Genomic DNA, 18,362 nt, shown 5'->3' on the forward strand with positions numbered 1-18,362 from the left:
TGTGTGACCCCTCTCCCCAGCACAGGGCAGGGAGGTGCTAAGAATTCTTTCCCGGGCTGGGATGCGTCGCTGTGACAGAGGAATGCTCTGGACTTTCCTCTTCTGAATGTCTGCAGATGCTGTTTTCCGGCCGGCCCATGACTGGACCAGAGGGGGACGCCAGTGCTGGCAGGGAAGAGCCCAGCACAAACCAGTTGGAGAAGGAAGCTCCCTGGGCGCAGTCCCTGCGGAGGCTGCTTCCTCCAGCCAGAGCTGGCGAGGAGCTGTCAGTTCCTGGAAGAGATTTTCTTGAAGAAGTGCCGCCACACCCAGTGAACCCGAGGGCAGGGCCGATGGGAGAGTTCGGGGAACCACAGAATGGGGTCACTGAGGGGTGGGACTGTCGTGCTAGGGGAGACTCTGGACAGAAAGGGAAGTTACTGTTCTTGAGCACTTACTATGTGGTAGGCCCTTTCCAAGGATCAACTCATTTAATCCTCACAACAACGCTAGGGGGTAGGAAATCCAGATAATAATAATTTACTATTATTCAGAAATCTAGACGGGCTCAGAGAGGTTAAATAACTTGCCCAAGGTCACAGAACTGGGACGAGATGGGATTGGGCCCTGGATGAGGTTCCACAGCCCCTGCTCCGCCCACCGGGCCCACTCTGAGGGCCGTGGGTTGCTCTTCATCCCCTTCCTTGGGTCTCTGTGAACACAGAGCAGCCTGAGTAAGCTCATAGCAACATGTAGGAGCAGGTGAGCCACCGCCAGCTCCGTCAACCAAGACTGCTAATGCCAGGTTCTTTCCGGGCCGATCTGTGAATCAGAAGCCGGGGGCTGGGGCTTCTCTGACTTGGAGGCGGACCCTCACTTTATCCGAAATCAAGTTTCTTTTTGCCTTGTAAGGGGTAGGTGAATTATTCCAAAGAGGTCGTGTTGGTGGCTGTGACGTCAGGGCCTAGCACATATGAAAAAGCCACAGAAGCAGCAGGAGTGTATTCTCTCCAGTAGGTCAGGCCCCCTCCACAGGGTCTCGGTCTGAAGGCAGGCAACCCACAGGCTTGGCTCGAGCAGTGGGAGGCAGAGCTTTGTGGCCGCTGCTAGTTCTGCAGCCACACGGAGTTTGGGTGGCAGCCTCAGAGCAGGGTGCTGTGGTGTGGCTGGTCCAGGGTTCATACAGGGGTAAGCAGAGCAGCCACAGTGTGGGGGTCACCCTCCCAAACTGCTTCTCCTGTAGGGCCAGGGCCTGGGGTGCAAGGGCTACCAAGCTGCCGGGTCCCAGAAGCCCCAGACGGGACTACAGTGAAATGAGCCTGCATTTGGACCTCAGACAGAGCTCTGATACCCCGATGAGTGCGGCGGCCCTTGGGAGTGACTCGGACTGCTCTCAACAGACTCCGGTGCTTCCTCTTTGGAAACCACCTTTGGGGCCCATCTTGACCCAACATCAACTGTTCTCTGAACCTGTTGTGTCTGCTTTCACCAGAGGCGGTGGTGTCTGACCTGGATGCCCACCTTACCCTCCAGGCCTGGCCTCCAGGGGGTTTTAGCCATTTCCACACATCAAATCCCTTTCAAGGAAAGGACACTCAGCCCCCGGAAGGGATTCACAGGAACACACCGAAGGCTGGGAAGGTGGCTTCCAGGGAGCAAGCCAAAAAAGTGTGCAGCTACTCTGCGGGGGCGGGGCTCGGCTGGTTGCGTTCTGGGATGTTGGTTAACCGTCTGCTGGGAATGAAGCGGGAAGACCAGAAGAGAGGAGGCAGCTGCACCCAGCACCCTGCTCTGAGTGCTGGTGAGCGAGAGTGGGGGGCATACCGCCGTCTGCGGAGGCTCAGGGCCTGCTAATCAGAGCTGAGCCCTGGCTGGGGTGGCCCCAGGGAATGCAGTTCCTGAGTCCCAGCTTGTGGCCCTGGCTTGCTGTCCTTTCAAGGCCTCAGCCTTTTAGGTGGTGCCGAGCGAATGACTCCTTTACCTCTGCCAGCTTGTCCAACACATGGCAAAGTGAGAAGAGGAACAGCATCTCTTCTAGCTCGAGGGCTCATTCTGGGCATCCCCAGTCACGACTAAGGGAGGGCCTAGGGTAAGCGCCAGGTCACGGGCCGGGCACATCACATGCAAAGTGTCCTTACCACAAGCCCGTGAGGTAAGATTATTACTGTCCCATCACACAGATGAAGAAACTGATGTTCAGAGAGATTAAGTGATTTGCTCAAGTCAAAGAGCAAAGAAGGGGCAGAGCCTGTCTGTCTGCCCCGGGCCCTGATAGGACCATGGCTGCAGTCAGCTGCTGCCTTCCTCCACGCAAAATGAGCAGTTCTCGGCCCATCCAGGGTGCTGCTTGAAAGAAGGAACTGTTCTAGAATTGTGGCACTGAGACAGAAGTGTGCCCCTGAGTTCCACAGCAATTAGGCACCTCTACGACGGCCCCCATCCGGTCACAGAGCGACTGACAGAGGACCCTGTCACGTCACCTCCAGAGCTGGCCCTTGCACCCGGACATCTGCGGTCGGGCCACCCAACCTCCTCACGCCCCCTTGGGGACGGGCCTCCCCCATGCCCATCCCGAAGAGCTGGATGCTTCTCGGTCCCTGGCCGAGAACAGCGTGGGCCGCAGCCAGCCTTCCACCAGGGAATCCTCATCAGCCAGAAGATTTTTCTCAAACTTTACTTTCTGGAGTTCGTTTAAATATACAATTACATCATTCGTTAATTTATTCAAAAGTACTTATTGTGCATTTGCTCTGCTCTGGGCCTTGGGACCACGGTGGGAAGCCCTTGCTCCCATGGAGTTAGCTTGCTTTTCCAAACATGTGTTGCTAGTCCTCCTCCTGAGTCACCTCCCACCAGAGGAGATGGTGACGCTCGCCCTGGGGGGCTTGCTCGGGGGTCTGGCCTCCCCTCTCGCCCTGCCCAAACTGCTGTCCCCCTTGCCTGTCTCCTGCTGGGTGCTGCTCGGATGAGTTGGGTGACAGGGAACCCCTCCCCCTCCCGAGGCCCCTGCCCCTCTGTCCCTCTGTCCCCTTGCCGCTCATCCTCCGAGAGGGGCTGAGCTCTGTCCTTCCTCCGCCTCCCCGGGCGTCCAGGACTACCGTCTGCCCCTCTTTATAGCACATGAGAGTCAGGGGAGGTAGCACCCCAGCACCCTTTCCTGGCCCCCAAATATATACCAGGGGGAAGGGCCTGAAGAGAATTTCACTTTTCTGCCCAGTCGTCACCGGCAGGGTGGGTGGCTCCTAGACCCAGGCCGTGGCCCTCACAGCCACTGCCTGAGAGTTCCCTAAGATCTGCCCAAGGCCATTGTGCTGCAGTGTGGTGTGTCTCCAGGATGCTCGGGTCCTGTTGTCCCACTGGAACGGCCCAGAGAGACGCTGGGAGTGCAGGGCAGAGGGCACTGTGCACATAACAAGCTCGCACGTCTGGGCTCCCCGCCCTCATCATCATTCCCACACTAGAGGTCCCAATGAATCCCCAGGGGAGAGATAATGGGGCTGTTGTTGAAAAGAATATGATAATAAAGCTCATTCAATCACTTGTGTCAACACTCCAGCTGAATAAGAGGCCAAAGAGCCAGGCTGGCCAGCCGGAGCAGGTCAATATTGACTCAGGCCCGCCTCTTGGGCGGGGCTCCAGCGGCACTCTCCGGCACTCTCTGGGCTGTGGCTAGGGCCGCAGCTCAGGGCAGACCAGCCCTCTGACCTCTGCTCACTGTACTGAGAATCCTAACCCCTCCCCAGTCCCCAGGACTGCCCTTTCCTGGGCATGGGGTTATCCCCAAAAGAAGAGAGAAGGATGGCCTGCCTGGGGGTGCTGCAGGCCAGGCACTGCCTCACCAACCCGGATTTTCAGCAGCTTCAGTGCACAGAGGCCGGAGCCCCCACCACAGAGTCCTCAGTGCCTCGCCAGAAAGAATCTCCAGAGCCTCCCACTCACGAGATTAGGTTCCCAATCACACACACACACACACACATACAGATTCTGTTTCCACAGCCCTTAACTTTCTCTATTTCACCTCCTCACTCTATGCTCACAGTACCACTGTGACTTGGGCCAAATGTGCTTTGCTGGGTGCATTTTAGACGACAGGAGGTTGGAGAGAGGCAGGAGGAGATGAGAAAGGGATTGTACACAGATACATGTACAAAGTACCCAGAACACGCCGGGCATGGCGCCAGCGCCTTTTATCATTAGTGCCTTCAGCGGTTGCAACTCTACATGGTAGATACTACATGCTCTGTTACAAGTAAAGAAACCGGGGCTTGGAAAGAAGCTGCTGTCTGAGACGGGAAGTGTGGAGCTGGGACCCAAACCCCGATCTTTCCACCTCCAAGCCCCTGTCACACCCAGAGAAGGTAAATGACCTGCCTCAGATCACAGAGCTACGCAGAGGTCAGACCGAAAGCCTCAAGCCAGAGGCTCCCTCTATCCCAGGCAACACCCGTGTGGAGTGTCACCACGAACACACACAGAGCGCTGTGCCGCTGTTTCTGTCTCCGAACTCACACCCCCTTCCAGAAATGGGCTCTTCCCGGGGCCAGCTCACTTCCCCCGCAACCATAGGCCCTCTTCTGCCTTTACTGTCTTCCCAGGGCTTCGCTCTAACAACCTCCAGAGTCTCCTGCCTCAGAGCCAGACCATTCTCAACGTCCTCCAAGCGAGGAGAGCTCGGGTAGCTTCACCTCTTCCAATACCAACATGTGGGGGTGAGAGACGTGGTCCCTGCTGGGCTGTTCTCATTTCTCACTGTGACTCCTCACAACTATCCTGTGAGGAGGGCATGATCCTCCCTACTTTGTAGCCGAGAACATTAAAGTTTGGAGAGAAGTAAAGAGACTCGCCTATGGAATCAAAGGGAAGGTCAGGATTCGAACCCAGTTCTTCTTGGTTCCAAATGCGTTCTTAGCCACTGTCCTACACATGGCCTAGGGGGAGCTCACAGCATTGCAATACATGCTACGCCAGCCACAAAAGACCTGAACACAGCCCCAAGCCTCCTCAATTCCCCCACCTACAAAAACAAGAAGACCCTAAAAGAACACCAGTCGGGGGCAAGACACAGGAAGCACAGCTGTACCCTGGGAAATTCCTATGTCTTTTCCCCAGCAGCATCTCCCTCCCAGGTTGCACGCTGTGCACTGGGTGCCAGAAAAGCCAGAGGGGTTTTAGCAGGTTGGAGATCCAGGGAGCAAGCTGTCAGGCTGGGGTGTGCAGAGTAGCGCCTCTTCCTGGGACTGCCTCCTGGTCTGCTCCGCACAGGCGCTGGGCCCGCTACTGACTTCCTGTGCACAGCTTCTGTGACGCTGCCTTGCCCCAGACAGCCACTGTGCCTGATGACAGGCAGAGGCTGGGCCAGGGGGCAGGGAGGGGCATTGGAAGCCAGCAGCCTGCTGTGGGCTGAGGTGGTGGAAGTAACAATGCACCTCCATTAAGGATTGAGAAATGGCACCTAAAAGGGATGACAGCTGCTGCCTAACAGGAGCAAGAACGGGCCAGCCTAGGAGGGCCATCTGCCTGCTCACTGTCCCTTCTGATCTGTCCTCATGCTGGTCTCCAAAGGCTCCCCTTGGATACCCTACCAGGGATGGAGGTCCCTCACTCACCTCTGGCCAGCTGCCTCCTGCGCCTCCTCTTCTTCTTTATTCCTCACCCTGCGGTGGGCAGAGCTCTCAGGCACCAGGTGAGGGAACACTAAGCACCTTGCTGGTCAGTCCTGTCAGGCCTGGATGGAAGGAGGCCAGAGAGTCATTGTGACAAATACAACAAGTGTCCCCACAGATTGTGCTAATGGCTGGAATCCAGAGCATTCTGAGCAGCCCCATGCCAGCCTCCCCACGGAGCCACTTTCTCAGGTGCAAAGGAGGAAGGAAACTCACAGGTTGCCAGGGGGCAGTGTGCGAGGCTTCCCATCCTTCTTCCAGCGGCTTCCTAACCCACAACAGCCGCAGCGCCCCCTTCCCCGCCTTGCAGGCCCGAATGGGGCGGGAATCTCTCAGCGGGGCGGGCGCACTCCTGGAGGTAAGCCTGCGCCCGCAGCGCCCGGGTTCTCAGTCCCTGCGCTCAGGCACAGGCAGCTCCGTCCTTCAGGGAGTGAGAAACCGGGAAATGGGGCCACGCGTACAGGGAAGCTTGTCCCCAGCCCGGGGAGGGTTAGTCAGTCAGCTTCCAGGGGTGGCTGGGACACCCACCTGCGAGCAGGAAGCCTGCGGAGCATTCGGAGAGGGCGCCGGAGTCTGGCCCGCCCTCCGCGGGAAGGACCCGGGCGCCAGGAACTGAGAGGGAAGGCTGCGCTTACAAGTTAGTACAGCGCCCGCTTCACCTGGCCGCGAGTTTGATTTCAGGGTGTGGCCCCAGGTAGGACTCGGCGGGGAACAAAGAGCCCGGGTTTGCCCGGGAACACAGAGCCCGGGTTTGCCTGGGAAAAAATGCCAAGGGGTGCAGGGACCTGGGGCCGTGGCCAGGAGCCTCTCTGCTCCAGTGGCACCTCCCTACTCAACCCTTTTCCTCAAACCCCTGGGACCCAGCTTCCTCTGGGCCATCACCTTGGGACCCTGAGCCCAGCCTGGCCCGTTGTGATCTGCATAGTGGCCTCTGCAAGAGGCCCGCCCAGCCTGGATTATTCGCTGAGCCCATCTCTGTGTAATTAACTCATCAATTTGCACTGTAGATGCTCTGGGCTGCCTCCTCCCAGACCCTAGAGGTGCTGCAGTCACTTCCCACACACCTCGGAGAGTCCCAGAGTCCCAGCGGGAGTCCTGCCACCTGCAGCCTTGGCCTGTCTGTCCATCTGGACAACACCCCAAGACTGTCCTGGTCAAGGAAGCTGGGATTAAAGAGATTCCAGTTTCCTTGCCAGACCTTGCTCAGTTCTAACAACCCTCTGGCCTTAGGTAAGGGAACCTCTGGGGGAAAGAAAGCTTTCAGAAGCCCTGCACCCCCAAACAGAGGATGGGATTCATTTCCACAGCCAGCACCTCCTGGTTGTACCTTAAGTGGCCTGGCTTAGGACCAGCATGGCTTTTCCAAGTGGCTCACTCCTGACTGCCCTTTGCCCTAATTCTTTTGATTTGGAGGGTGGTTTCTCCTGTGTAATAATGTCATGGGGGAGGGGCAGAGGCCATCTGTCTTCCCCAAATAAAGAAGTGAGAATATCCTTGCTGTTTCAGACTCGGGCCCCTAGAAAGAGCTGTGTCCACCTGAGTGTTCAGGGCATCATTGTGGCTTGGAAATCCAGCGCACCTGCAGCCCGAATGGCTGCCCGCAAGCGGTGGCTGGGTGAACGGCAGTATCACTGCAAAGGGACCCAGGGCAGTGCCAAGGTGTTGGGCACCTCAAACTTTGGTTATTAATTGAGGTCATTATTGTCATTCACCATTTTTCTTCACTAATTCTCTAGATATATTGATACAATTTATGGATAAAGCAATTGTATATGGGCTGTATTGCTTATGCACAATTTACTCCAGACTCCCACCAAGCATAGCTGAGGTGGCGAGTGGGAATTCGCCAGCCCCAGGTATGTCCACACCCTGTCTAGCTGCCGCAGCACCCTCATCCTGTGTGGGGAAGCATGGTGGTGCCTGCCAGAGACACTGGCCCTGTGAGCCGGAGCGTGGTGTGGAAGCCAGGGTGGCTGTGGGCAGGTCTCTGCTCTGGTCCTTACCCTGTCTCCCCTCCTCCTCTCTGTGTCTTCCCCCCAGAATTCTTTCTCTTTGCTCAGACTACACCATAGGCCCAACTCTGTTGCCAACCGCCAACCTCCAACTTCTGGTGGCCCCCTAGGAAGCTGTCTGCTGAGTCTAGGACAAAGGGGTAATGTGGTAGAAATATGGCTTTCTCCACAGATTAGTTCCATAGCAGTACCAGCTGTGGGAAGTGGGTTGTGCTGGGTGGGTGGGGAAGGGGGTTTGCAGGGGGAGTTGGTTGCTGAGGATTTGAAATGCACCGTGAACCAAAGCCAGAATGAAATGCATAACATCGTTGAGCCCAGAATCAGCACCCTAAATTATATTTTACTGACTCACAAATGCACACATGGATTCTTTTCTTTTCATCTCAGCCATCCTAACTTGTAGCCAGTATCAAACACCTTGTATACCAAAATGACAGCTCTGAGCAGTACTTTTGAACCTTTGAACTATGACAAGGTGTAAACATCAGGATATTATCGGAAGTGAATTGTTATTTAATGTGGTTTGAATGCAGGTCTGGGTGTCCTGGAGAGGCTACCAGCCAAGTTCCATCCTCACCCTGTGGCAGTGAGTCTAGGGAACTGTGAAGTCTCCCCACCTCTGCGAACTTCGATGGGGTTTGGGAAGAGGTAGAGACCCAAATAAGGCTGACTGGGGAGGTAATGAACCTGCCATCACTGAAGACCCCGGATGTGCTAGAGAAAAGCTCCATGCTGGATGCTAGGCTGGACGAGGGCACCGCTCAAGGCCCTCACAACCCACGTGTCTGCACTTTTGGTCGCATCTGTGGGTGGGTCAGCCGCACTGGGTTGGGGATGACTGTCTGCAAGTTAGGATGGCTGGGATGTGCAGAATAGGTCCTGAGTCATTAATTTCTGTGCATGACTCCCCCGCTTCTCTATTGTCCTCTGAGCCATGCCCAGCTCAGCCTGCCTGGGAGGAGAGGGCAGAACTACAGTGCAGGGAGAGGCGGGACAGTCTGGGGGACAGCATCCCCTCCAGCATCCATGTGCCTGGCTCTGGCCCTCTTCCCATGGTGCTGTGCCTGGCCAGGCACAGGGATCAGGGGCACCCTGCTTTGGAGAGCCCTGGCCCCTGGCAGAGGCCTTCAGGTTGAGGGAGCCGTCCACGCACTGCCACTCTACAGATTGAGCAGGAGCTCCGAACAGGTACAGAGAACTGACATTTCACCATGGGTGATGGGTCTCAAAGCCCTGCCAGCACCAGGGCACTGGCAACCAGAACTGTGTGAGACGGTGCGTGGGGCGGGCGGGGCAGGCACGTCCTGGCTCCTTCTTGGCTCGAGTCTGTTGGGGCCTGCTGTAACGTGGGAGCACCTACAGCAAGGGCTGGGAGCCTGGGTTAGGACCAAAGAGGGAAGATACTGATCGGTTTGTGGTTTAGAAATACAAACACATTATCCTTTCCCTGCACCTTTCTGTGGCGTGACTTGAAAAGCTGCCTGGGGATCGGAACGATGCTGACAAGCTCGCTCACTGCTGGGGCTCCTTTCTCTGGATGGCTCTGCCCTCCTCTGATAACACTAGTAACAATACCTGCCAATTATTAAATGCTTCTGATGGGCCAGGCCCCATGCTCAGCCATTCACGAGTATTATCCCACTCAAGTCTTTGCCACAACCTTGGCACAGAATGACCCCATTATCTTTTCACTTTACAGGCGAGGAGACCGAGACTCCGGGTGGTTAAGGAACTGGCTCCAGGTCTGGTAGTTACTGAATGGTGGAGCCCCAGTTTCTGCCCACGTGGACCGCCCGATGGCTGTCTCAGCTCTGCATGGCTCAGGGGCCCTGGCTCCAGGGACCGCCTGATACGACTTGATCATGGCGGGGTGGCTGAGGGTCTCAGCGGGTCCTGGGAACAGCTGGGGGTGGGACACACCAGTCTCTTGCCTTCTTGTGCCAACACCACCAACCTGTATGGGTAAATCACGTGACACTGATTTCTCCCCAATTTCTGACAAGAAAAGGAGGACCCCTACACAGGAGTGGGGGTGAGGGGCAGAGGGGCTTCATTTTCTCCCACCCTGTCACCCAGTCCTCTGGTAGGAATCAGGTGCTAGATCCCCCTGGTCATGAGCCAGCACCCTGTCTGAAGCCCCTGCATCAAGCCATCTGTCCTTCACAGACTTGGAATGGGCCCAGGCCCACGAGGCCCACGTGCAGGCACTGCCCGCAAGGCGGGGCCCGGCACACGGGCTGCTGGGCCGGAAGGACCCGCTGGCACCTCCGGGGAGGCAGTCCCCAGCCCTAGGAGACAGGCAGTCTCTGAGTAGATCTCTTCCTCTCCTTCTCTTCCAGGCTGGCCAATACCCATCCCTTCCTGCTCTTGGGGTGGCCTGGGCCAGCGTCGCTCACTCTGATGGCACCGCATCTCCTTCTCTCTGCCGATGGGGCTGAGAGGCAGGTGCCCATCTCTGAGGGCCTGGGAGTGTGAGTTGAGCGGGTCGACATTGCCAAGGCCTTGGGGTCCTAGAGCAGGAGAGAGACAGAGCCCGGCTGCAGAGAGCATGGGTCCTTGCAGGATTGGAGCCTTTCTGCCCCTCTAGACTTCCAGCACGTCTCAGTCTCTTTGGGGTGCATAATGGGGGAGGGAGTGTCACCTTCCCTCCAGAAGCAGGTGAAGTGATGAGATGTAGAACAGGGTGAAAGGTCTCTGACCCTTGGTGAGGGGCGGAGGAGAAAACTCCCCTCCGCCGTGCCATGCATGTACACAGCTGCCACAGGGAGCAACCCAGCCCAGCCTGGTGCGCCATGGGGGCGTTTGCCAGGGTTCTTCCAGCAGAACTTGCTAAGGAATCAACCCTACAGCTCTATCCCCTCCAGGTCCTGGAGAGAGAACCCAGCCCAGGGACAGCAGAGTCTGGGCCGAGTAAGGTGTTTGGGAGAAGCCCATGGGGCCCCCTGCCTGGGGCTGGACAGACATAGCCTGCTGCCTCGAGCCTCCGCAGAGGCAGCTCCCACACCCAGAAGGCCCTCTCTCTCTCAGCCTCTCTGTACTGTTTCTCAAGCTTGTATCTGTACTAGGCTCCCTATGCCAAAGCGAACACATAAAGCCAGTCCTCCCCAAATGCAAACTGACGCTGGGGCCACACCTGCCTGATGGTCCCAAAGAAGCCTGTTGACCTGGACGAGCCACTCAGATGCAGGGGCCACTGTCCACCCCCTTCAAGGGGCTGAGGCACCGTTTTCAGGACAGAGGTTATAAGCTGCCCTGGGGAGGACTGGGAAAAGAGTCACTTCTGTGCTGAGAACACACATCTTAGAGACGTGATGAATTCACTTAATATCTTCTCACTGGGATCCCTTGGCAGCCCCTGCCCTTGATGGACTCCAAAGTTCCCCCCAGATGTCTGTTGCTGGCAGGTTAGCTCTCTGACTGGCTCTCTGGCTGGCAGAACTGACAGCTGGAAGCCTCCTTGAGTGGAAACCCTCCATTGCCCCAATGCCTTCACAGTCCTTCCTCCCTCTTCTGAGCCTCTGGTCGACACCCCAGTCTGAGGCTGGGGCAGGGCTGTGACTGGCACCAAGCCCTGGTGCCCAGGGCCTGACTTGAAGGAAGGACAGGTGAGCTGGGGGAGTAGAAGGCTTGTGACCAGGTGAGGGCTCCAGCCAGAGAAAGGGAAGAGTCTGAGGAAGCACGATGCTGGCTGTCTGGGCCCCTTCACAGCCCTCCAGCTGGAACCCCCAATCTCTTAATGCATGAGGTCCACAGGCTGTGGGCTGTGTGGTCTCCTGGGAGCACTGACCCCCCGCCCCCAACCCCGCCCCGGCTATAGAGCTGGAAGAACTCTGCCTCTGTTTCTGCCCTGGGTTGGTGTCAGATGCATGGCCTATCTAACTGCTGCTGGGCTGGGCTGGGCTGTGCTGAGAGGGTCCTGGAGGGGCCCAGGCAGCTGCTGCCCACCTTTCTCAGGGTCTTTCCTTCCTTCGTCTCTGGCCCACACCTTGACTGCCCCAGGGGTGGCAGCCTTCGGGACCTCCATGTGAATGCTAGTGTGGCAAGGGGCTGGTGTGCACTGCCACACCCTCACTGGTGGCTGGCATGATGGACCCTCAGGAGGCGGCTCCTTTCGTCCTGACCGCCCCTCCTCTGTAGGAGCCTCAAGCCCTTGCTCACTCCCGGACCTTGCATCCTTGCCCCTGGGCTTGGCTCCACCCCTCACCAGGGTCAAGACCTCCACCTTTCTAGATTCCAGACGCACCATCTCCAGCAAGACCCACAATAGTATAACACTGAAGTCTTCTTGTCCAGCCTGGGCCTAGTAACAGGGTGACAGATGACAGGCCTCCTGCTTCTGAGATCTGACCTCTGATAGTGGCCACTGGACATTAAAACTCCTGCCCGGGGTCAGAGTATATATACTGTGGAAAAATCTATCCTAGGTAAAGGGCCTCCCATATGCAACCCCCAACCTCTGCCCCAGTTTCTCTTTCATTCCCAGACACTCTCATCATTATCCCCCTGGGCTTAAGACTCGACAACCTTCTGGCTAAAATGTAAACTGCCTCCTAGGAAAAGCAGAACTTGAGTTAATCCATTTACACTCAGTGGCCTGGTTGGGGTGGGCAGGGCCTCCTTTTTGGGGCTGTGCTGAGTGAGCAGGAGCTAAGCTGGGCTTCTATGAGGAGCAAGATTGGTGGTGTGGGAGCGGGGGTCGTTAGGGCAAGAGGCACAGAGGAGGGCTGGGACCTGTCCACCCTCCTACTTTGTCGGACCACCAGACCACTGCTCTCAATCCATCAAGTGACTGGGCAGCTAGTGCCCACCCCTGCTTGGGGTGCCTTTGAAGTTGCTGTCTGTGGAAAGGCAGCCTGAGTGGTGAGAGTATGGGGCTGGGAGGCAGGAGCCCCCAGGCCTGAAACGGGCTCTGCTGCCAGTTAGCTGCGTAACCTCAGGAACCACTTCCCTTCTCTGGGCCTCTTTCCTCTCTACAATCATGGTGGCTGGATTACATATTCCTAGGGACTCCTTTTGAATGGGCGACAGACATCCAAGGCAGCCAGCTCCTTCCTGGGGCAGCCCTTTCCACCTTTGCGCTTCTCCTCACTGACCTGGGACTGTGCTCTGGACCTGCAAGGAGGCTGTCCCCAGTGGGTCCCCAGGTTTCCTCCACTCTCTATGCCTCTTTGCATAACTCCACTTGAAGCCTCATTTGAAGCTGAAAGAAAGAAAATGGAGAGTGGAGGCTCCAGGCCAGGAGGCTGAACCAGAGAACCAGTCCTTCCGGTTTTAACCCTGTTGTTGCGGCAGCCTTCAGGAGCTGGGGCCAGGTAGCAGCGGGCCTTGAGCAGGTGACTGGTTCCTCGCTATTTGCCTTGGGGTGAGCTGCCACGTTAGGATCAGAGAGTAGAACAAGGCCTCGGCTGACCTGAGCTTTCTGGACCTGCTTTTCCGAGCACCCAGAAGCCCCCACTCCAGGTCCCAGGCAGCCTGAGCGTGCAGGACACAGCCCTGCCTCCACCCTCTTAGCCAGAGGCCCAGGGGCCTGCGTGCTTTGAGTCTGGGGCAAACCAGAGCCAAGCAGAAAGATGCCAGCATTAGCTGACAACGCAGCACTTTGAGGGGGGAGTTTGCCACAGAGAACCCACTGGTATTCAAGCAAGGTCACCACTGTAAGGACGTGGGTCTTGGCACCGGCTGATGTGTCCTCATGAGGCTGTGTAGAAAATGCTGGCTGGAGTGGGTGTCCCTTTGCTGGGGCTGATGTGGCCCCATGTAGTTATGAGGGAACCCCCCCTTTTTTGCCTGCTAATTCCCCCAGCATATGAAAGTCTTCCGTGTTCTGCATTTGCCTTGTTCTTTCAGGTGAACAGAACCTGGGGTCATCTGTCCTAAATTCATAGAGCAATAACCCTTGGGGAGGAAAAGAAAGATGCGTCTGCATCTGAGCCTTATGAATCTGGGGCATTCCTCAGTCCCCCACCGCAGCAGTCCAGGAGGTCGCCGTGGCCTCCAGTCCGGCCCTTCTGCTCAAGGGCCCTCCCACAGGTGTGGACACAGTCAGGGAAGCAGGGCCACCCTGTGACGAGACTCCAGGCCCAGAGAAGAACGTGACCAGAGTCAGACCAGGCCGCTAGATTCCTTCACTACATACAGTCCATGTTGAGTTCTCAAGACGTCAAACTCTAGACCCCCAGAAAAAGAAGGAAACTCTTAATCGTCTCAAATCATTCTTTAGAGAGCTTCAGTGGAAAAACAGTTTGCTATTTGGGAAAAAAAGGGATCTGGTGTTGCGTTTCTGCCAGCATTATCAGGCCTGGGCCTCTCTGCATTCTGCGTGCTTCAACTTTTCCACAAGGAAGACTTCTTCCAAAGCCACCTCCTCCACGAAGCCTTTTCCGATTCCCCTGAAGACCCCAGCAAGGGCGCCACCTCCCGGCACTTTGATTCTCTGACACCAACAGTCACCCCAACGGTAACAGGGTTGCTGAGCGGCTGAGAGCATTTGCATGGGGCCTTATTTAATCCTCCCAACAATCCCGTCTCATAGGTCCTATAATTATCTCCGTTGGACAGGACAGGAAATTAAGACCTGGCGAGATGAGGTAATTCATGTGAGGTCACCTGGCAGGAACCGGCTGCGGGGGCCTGACACTCACCTGCTGACGCTTGCTGTTAACCCTCCACCACTCTGCCTTTTCTGGGCCCTGAGAACCTGTCTTCTGCCCAGAACAGTAGAAGCTGCTTCTTCCTTTGTGTTTTCATTCTCAGCTAATCTTTTTTTTTTTAAGTCTACCTTCATAAAGTTCTACGTTAAGAACCACCTCCTGGTATTGGTCTAAATTTATAAATTACCCAGAGTGGATGGGTCATGACTGATACTTTCAGTGATGAATAGGGAGCCCAGAGTGAGCAGAAGGCAGCACCCCCTGTCGCTCTGCAGCTCCACTGGCTTCCGGTGGGGTTGGCTCCACGCTCGGCTTTCCTTTCCCTCCTCTGCTGAGCTCCCTGGGGCAAGGGCCCCATCCTGTTCTTTCCCCCACCCTCTGTTTCTGCCACCAGTGTTTTGTACTAAGGAGTCAGGCAACAGCTGTACCCTGCCTGCAAGCGAGCCAGAACGAGGTGCTGGTTGCCATCTTCCAAGTGCTGCCTGGAGCCCACATCTTGCCAAGACAAGACAAATTTCCCTTTATCTCACCCCACACATCTCACCTTAAGCCCTTAGTGGGCCCTAGGGCTGAGCTCAGAAGGGGGCTTCCAATCACCGTGCCCACCCGGGCAGGAGGGCCAGCAGGGCCTCAGGAGGTTGGGAGCTCTTTCTGCCTCCAGGCTTTCACCTTCCCATGCTCTATTCCAGCCTGGTAGCCAGCCCGCTTTCTTCACTCAAGGCAGGTGTGCAGAAATGAACTCTCTTCTCTAAGCCCTCACGGGGGCAGGCTGCAGAATGCCTATGCATGAGGTTTGCCAGCACCCTTCCTACTTCCCAGTCTCAGACACTGCTCCTGAGCCCTGGACTTTCCCACTCATGGAGCAGAGGGCATCCTATGAGGAGGGCTCTGCTTTAGGCCACAGGACAGCTTCCCACGAGCCCCTCGGCCTTCTCCATCCAAGCCAGAGTGTGCCGGACTTCTCTCTGGGGCCATGTGTGTAAGGAGTGTAGTCTCAGCATTTCTACCTACCCCCTACCCAGCCATCCCACAGAGGCAGGCAGGTGTAAGAAAATCAGTGTCCAGAGCCCTCCCGAAGCTGTCCTTAAACTTCAGGCAGACTTCCCCTCTCCTGCCCCCTGCATCTGGCCTCTGCCCTCTGCTCCCTCCTGGTTTCATCAGATGCCACCTTGCTTGCCTGCTGTTTGTGTGGCACTCCACACTCTCTGCCACGCTGACCCAGCAGCAGCTGCTGCTCAGCTCTGCACACACAGGGGACCCCAGGGCTTGGAGTCACCTTTTGTGGAGAGGCAGGATGTCTTCATCCCGGAGCCAGGTGTGGGGGTTAGTTGAGAGGGAGTCACTTAGGAGTTCATCCTGACTCTGGTCTCATGGGCTCCCCCTGCCTGCACCTTCCCTGTGCCTGGCACATCGTAGAGAGCTCAGCTCACAAAGAATCGGTCTATTCTTGGGGAACCAGGAGGCCCACGCAGCCCCCACACTCCCACCAGCGGCCACTCACAGGGCACAAAGCTTCCCCCAAATCAAGTGCTTCCTGAAGCCTTGCTCCTGTGCACAGCCACTCCTGATTAGGCACTAGGGCTCCCAGGTTTGCCACTCCTGACCCGCAGAGAGGACCCCTTGCTTGGCCCAAAGGCCTTATTCCCAGCTAGACGAGCTTCCACAGAGCCCAAGGGCCAGGCAGGCCAGAGAGCTCATCCTCAACGCCTAGAACCTGGTTCCTACCAGAACCAGCTTAGGAAAAGAACCCACACAGGGCCCTCCAACCTTGGCCCTCCGACACCAGCAAAAGAACAAATTACACTGTACTGGCCTTGCTTCTTGGTGGGGCCCCAGGCCTGTGAGGAGCAGTGACACCCAGCCAGGCACCTCTGAACCTTGCCTGCCACCGAGTTTCGGGGTCAGACTCTGTGCCAGGTCAAGCCCTCCTTAGCGGCATGGCATGCAGCCTGGGTCCCAGTGATGCTCCGTAAACATTTGTGGGGTGACTACAGAGAGGAGTGTCCCAGAGGTGGCAGGACATCCAGGAGAGGTGGCACTGGCTTGGCCCAGGAGGAGAGGAAGGTATAGGAAGGAATAGCAGAAATAAGGACACCAGAGGCCAGGTTGGACTGGGCTGTTTCCAAATCGGTCTGGAAAGGGAGTGCCAGGTTGGACGGGCCCACAGGAATCCAGAGCTGCTCCCTGTCCCACATAGCAAGTAGCCTGGACACCTCTGCGCTCCACCCTGGCCTGGGAAGCCTGAGCCCATGTCCGCGTTGGTAGCAGGGATCTTACCGTGGCTGCTCCTCCGGGCAGCTGGGCCTTGAGCTCCCCACTGCAAGCTGGTGCTTGTCTCTAGCCCAGGAAGCGCCACTCCCTTCAGGCAAAAAGGAGAAAAAAAAAGGAAAAGAAAAAGAAAACCTCAGTGTTTTTCTCGCTCAGCCGCTTTTCCCAAAGGCTCCTGGTTGGTGTTGTCCTGCCTCTGTGGGCACAGAGCCTCCTCCCTCAGCAGCTTACTCACCGTGTGCCCGTGAAACTGCCAGCTGTGTGGGGGAGGTAGGGGGCCCACGCCCCTCTGCCTGACACACACTGGAGCATGCCCCGTGGGGGCCGGGGGCTCCGGCCTGAGTGCCAGGCCAAGCAGCTGCCCCCTGCGGGGTCCTGAATACAGGGAGGCTGTGCCCTGGCCGGCACTCTTCGAGGGAAACGCACCCCTGTGAGCTGGGCAGAGGGCATGCACAGACGCTGACCGGCACTGCATGGGCGAGTGACAGAATTCCTTGGTAGAAAGCTGTCTCCCTAGTGCCCAGGGCTGTCAGAAGAGGGAGCAGCCCCTGTGCTGTCCAGCCCACTGGAGGGTTGGCTTCGATCCTTGGCCTGCCTCCCTGGACCACTCCCTTCCTCGCATTCCGCCGCCGTGTGCCTGCGCTGTGGATTCAGTGAGGGCCCGGGCTTGCCTGAGCTGGATCTGCTCCTCACCCTGCGCGGGCCAGGTGCTTAGTTCCCTTTCCCACAGCACCCATCTCAGAACCTGGGCTGGTCCAGCACCGGGTAGGGTGAGCTGCTGCCCCAGTCCCCATCGCCAGCTCTCTGCAGATGCCCCCTGCTGTCCTCGGCAGCACACACACTCGCACACACGTGGGGCCACACCCAGCACAGAGCCACCTACCTGCCCAGGCCAGCCTAAGCCAGTCCAGCCTCACTCTCCAAATGCCACTCTGGCCCTAGAAGACACTCGTTTACAGAAATATCTCATGGGAGCTGAGTTCAAAGCCAGCCCGGGAGGATTCCAGTCGGCATGGGCCAGACTTCCCTTCTCTCCAGACACCTCTAGAGGGCACAGCAGCCAGATCGCCATATCGGCTATTGCATTTTGTTGGCGGGAGTCTTTCCCGTGGGACCTCGGGCCCCCGCAGCGTCTTCCATGTCCTTAGGAAGTGGCGGCAGACTCCCAGCAGGTCCCATCTTCCACGGTGCCCAAGGTAGGGAGGGGAGGCTAGAAGGGGTGAGACTCAGGGGCAGCTCCAAGTTTCCAGTTCCCAAAATAATCAGATGCAAAAAGGAAGAGAAACCTCCAAGCCAGAGGGTGACTCAGTGTCAGTGGGCCAGCTTAGTCACCTGGATGACTGCTCCCGGCTCCTGGAATGTCAGGCAGGCAGCAGTGCCCTCCCCCACCTGCGGTCCACAGCGGGGTTACCAAGGGGAGCGTGGCCCGAGGAGCCCCAGCTGGCCCTTGGCTGCCTGGCAGGCGGCAACGGCGGCTCCGGCGTCCTTCCCCGCCGCGGCGCGCCCCTCCTCCTCCACCGCGCACCGCGGCTCACTTTGGGATTTCTCCATTAAATCCTCAGGCAGCGACCTGCTCCAACGTTGCTTGGCAATTTTGATATCGTCGAGGGTTGCCATGGGGAAGAGGGTGATGTCACTGACACAAAAAAACCCACTGAATTTACAAATCAGCTGGGGCTGGAGCTATTTATAAAAACACGTTTTTTCCTGCCTTCCTTTACTGAGGAGGAGGGAGAGGAAGGGCTGCCTGCCGGCATCCGCGGGCGCCTCCCCCAGCCCCCCAGAGGCCG

General features: G+C 57.3%; 1 protein-coding gene across 4 annotated transcripts in view; it reads right to left on the bottom strand.

Annotated features, from left to right (window-relative positions):
* The window catches only part of PAK6 (p21 (RAC1) activated kinase 6), a 35,076-nt gene extending 16,991 nt beyond the window's left edge, over positions 1 to 18,085 (bottom strand). Inside the window, exons 1-3 of one of the 4 annotated variants that reach the window (XM_037056088.1) lie at positions 17,456 to 18,085; positions 16,582 to 16,663; positions 5,586 to 5,704 (exon numbers count right to left, since the gene is read on the bottom strand). The gene's annotated coding sequence lies outside the window, so the exon portion shown is untranslated. Of the gene's footprint in view, positions 1 to 5,585; positions 5,705 to 5,858; positions 6,096 to 6,170; positions 6,254 to 16,581; positions 16,664 to 16,807; positions 17,146 to 17,455 lie in introns of those variants that run through there. The other 3 variants (XM_037056087.1, XM_037056090.1, XM_037056089.1) reach the window with 3 other exon arrangements.
* Between the last annotated feature and the right edge of the window lie 277 nt (positions 18,086 to 18,362).

Source organism: Sturnira hondurensis, unplaced genomic scaffold (genome assembly GCF_014824575.4).
Source record: "Sturnira hondurensis isolate 20B ecotype Veracruz unplaced genomic scaffold, ASM1482457v3 Scaffold0008782, whole genome shotgun sequence".
NCBI lineage: Eukaryota > Metazoa > Chordata > Mammalia > Chiroptera > Phyllostomidae > Sturnira > Sturnira hondurensis.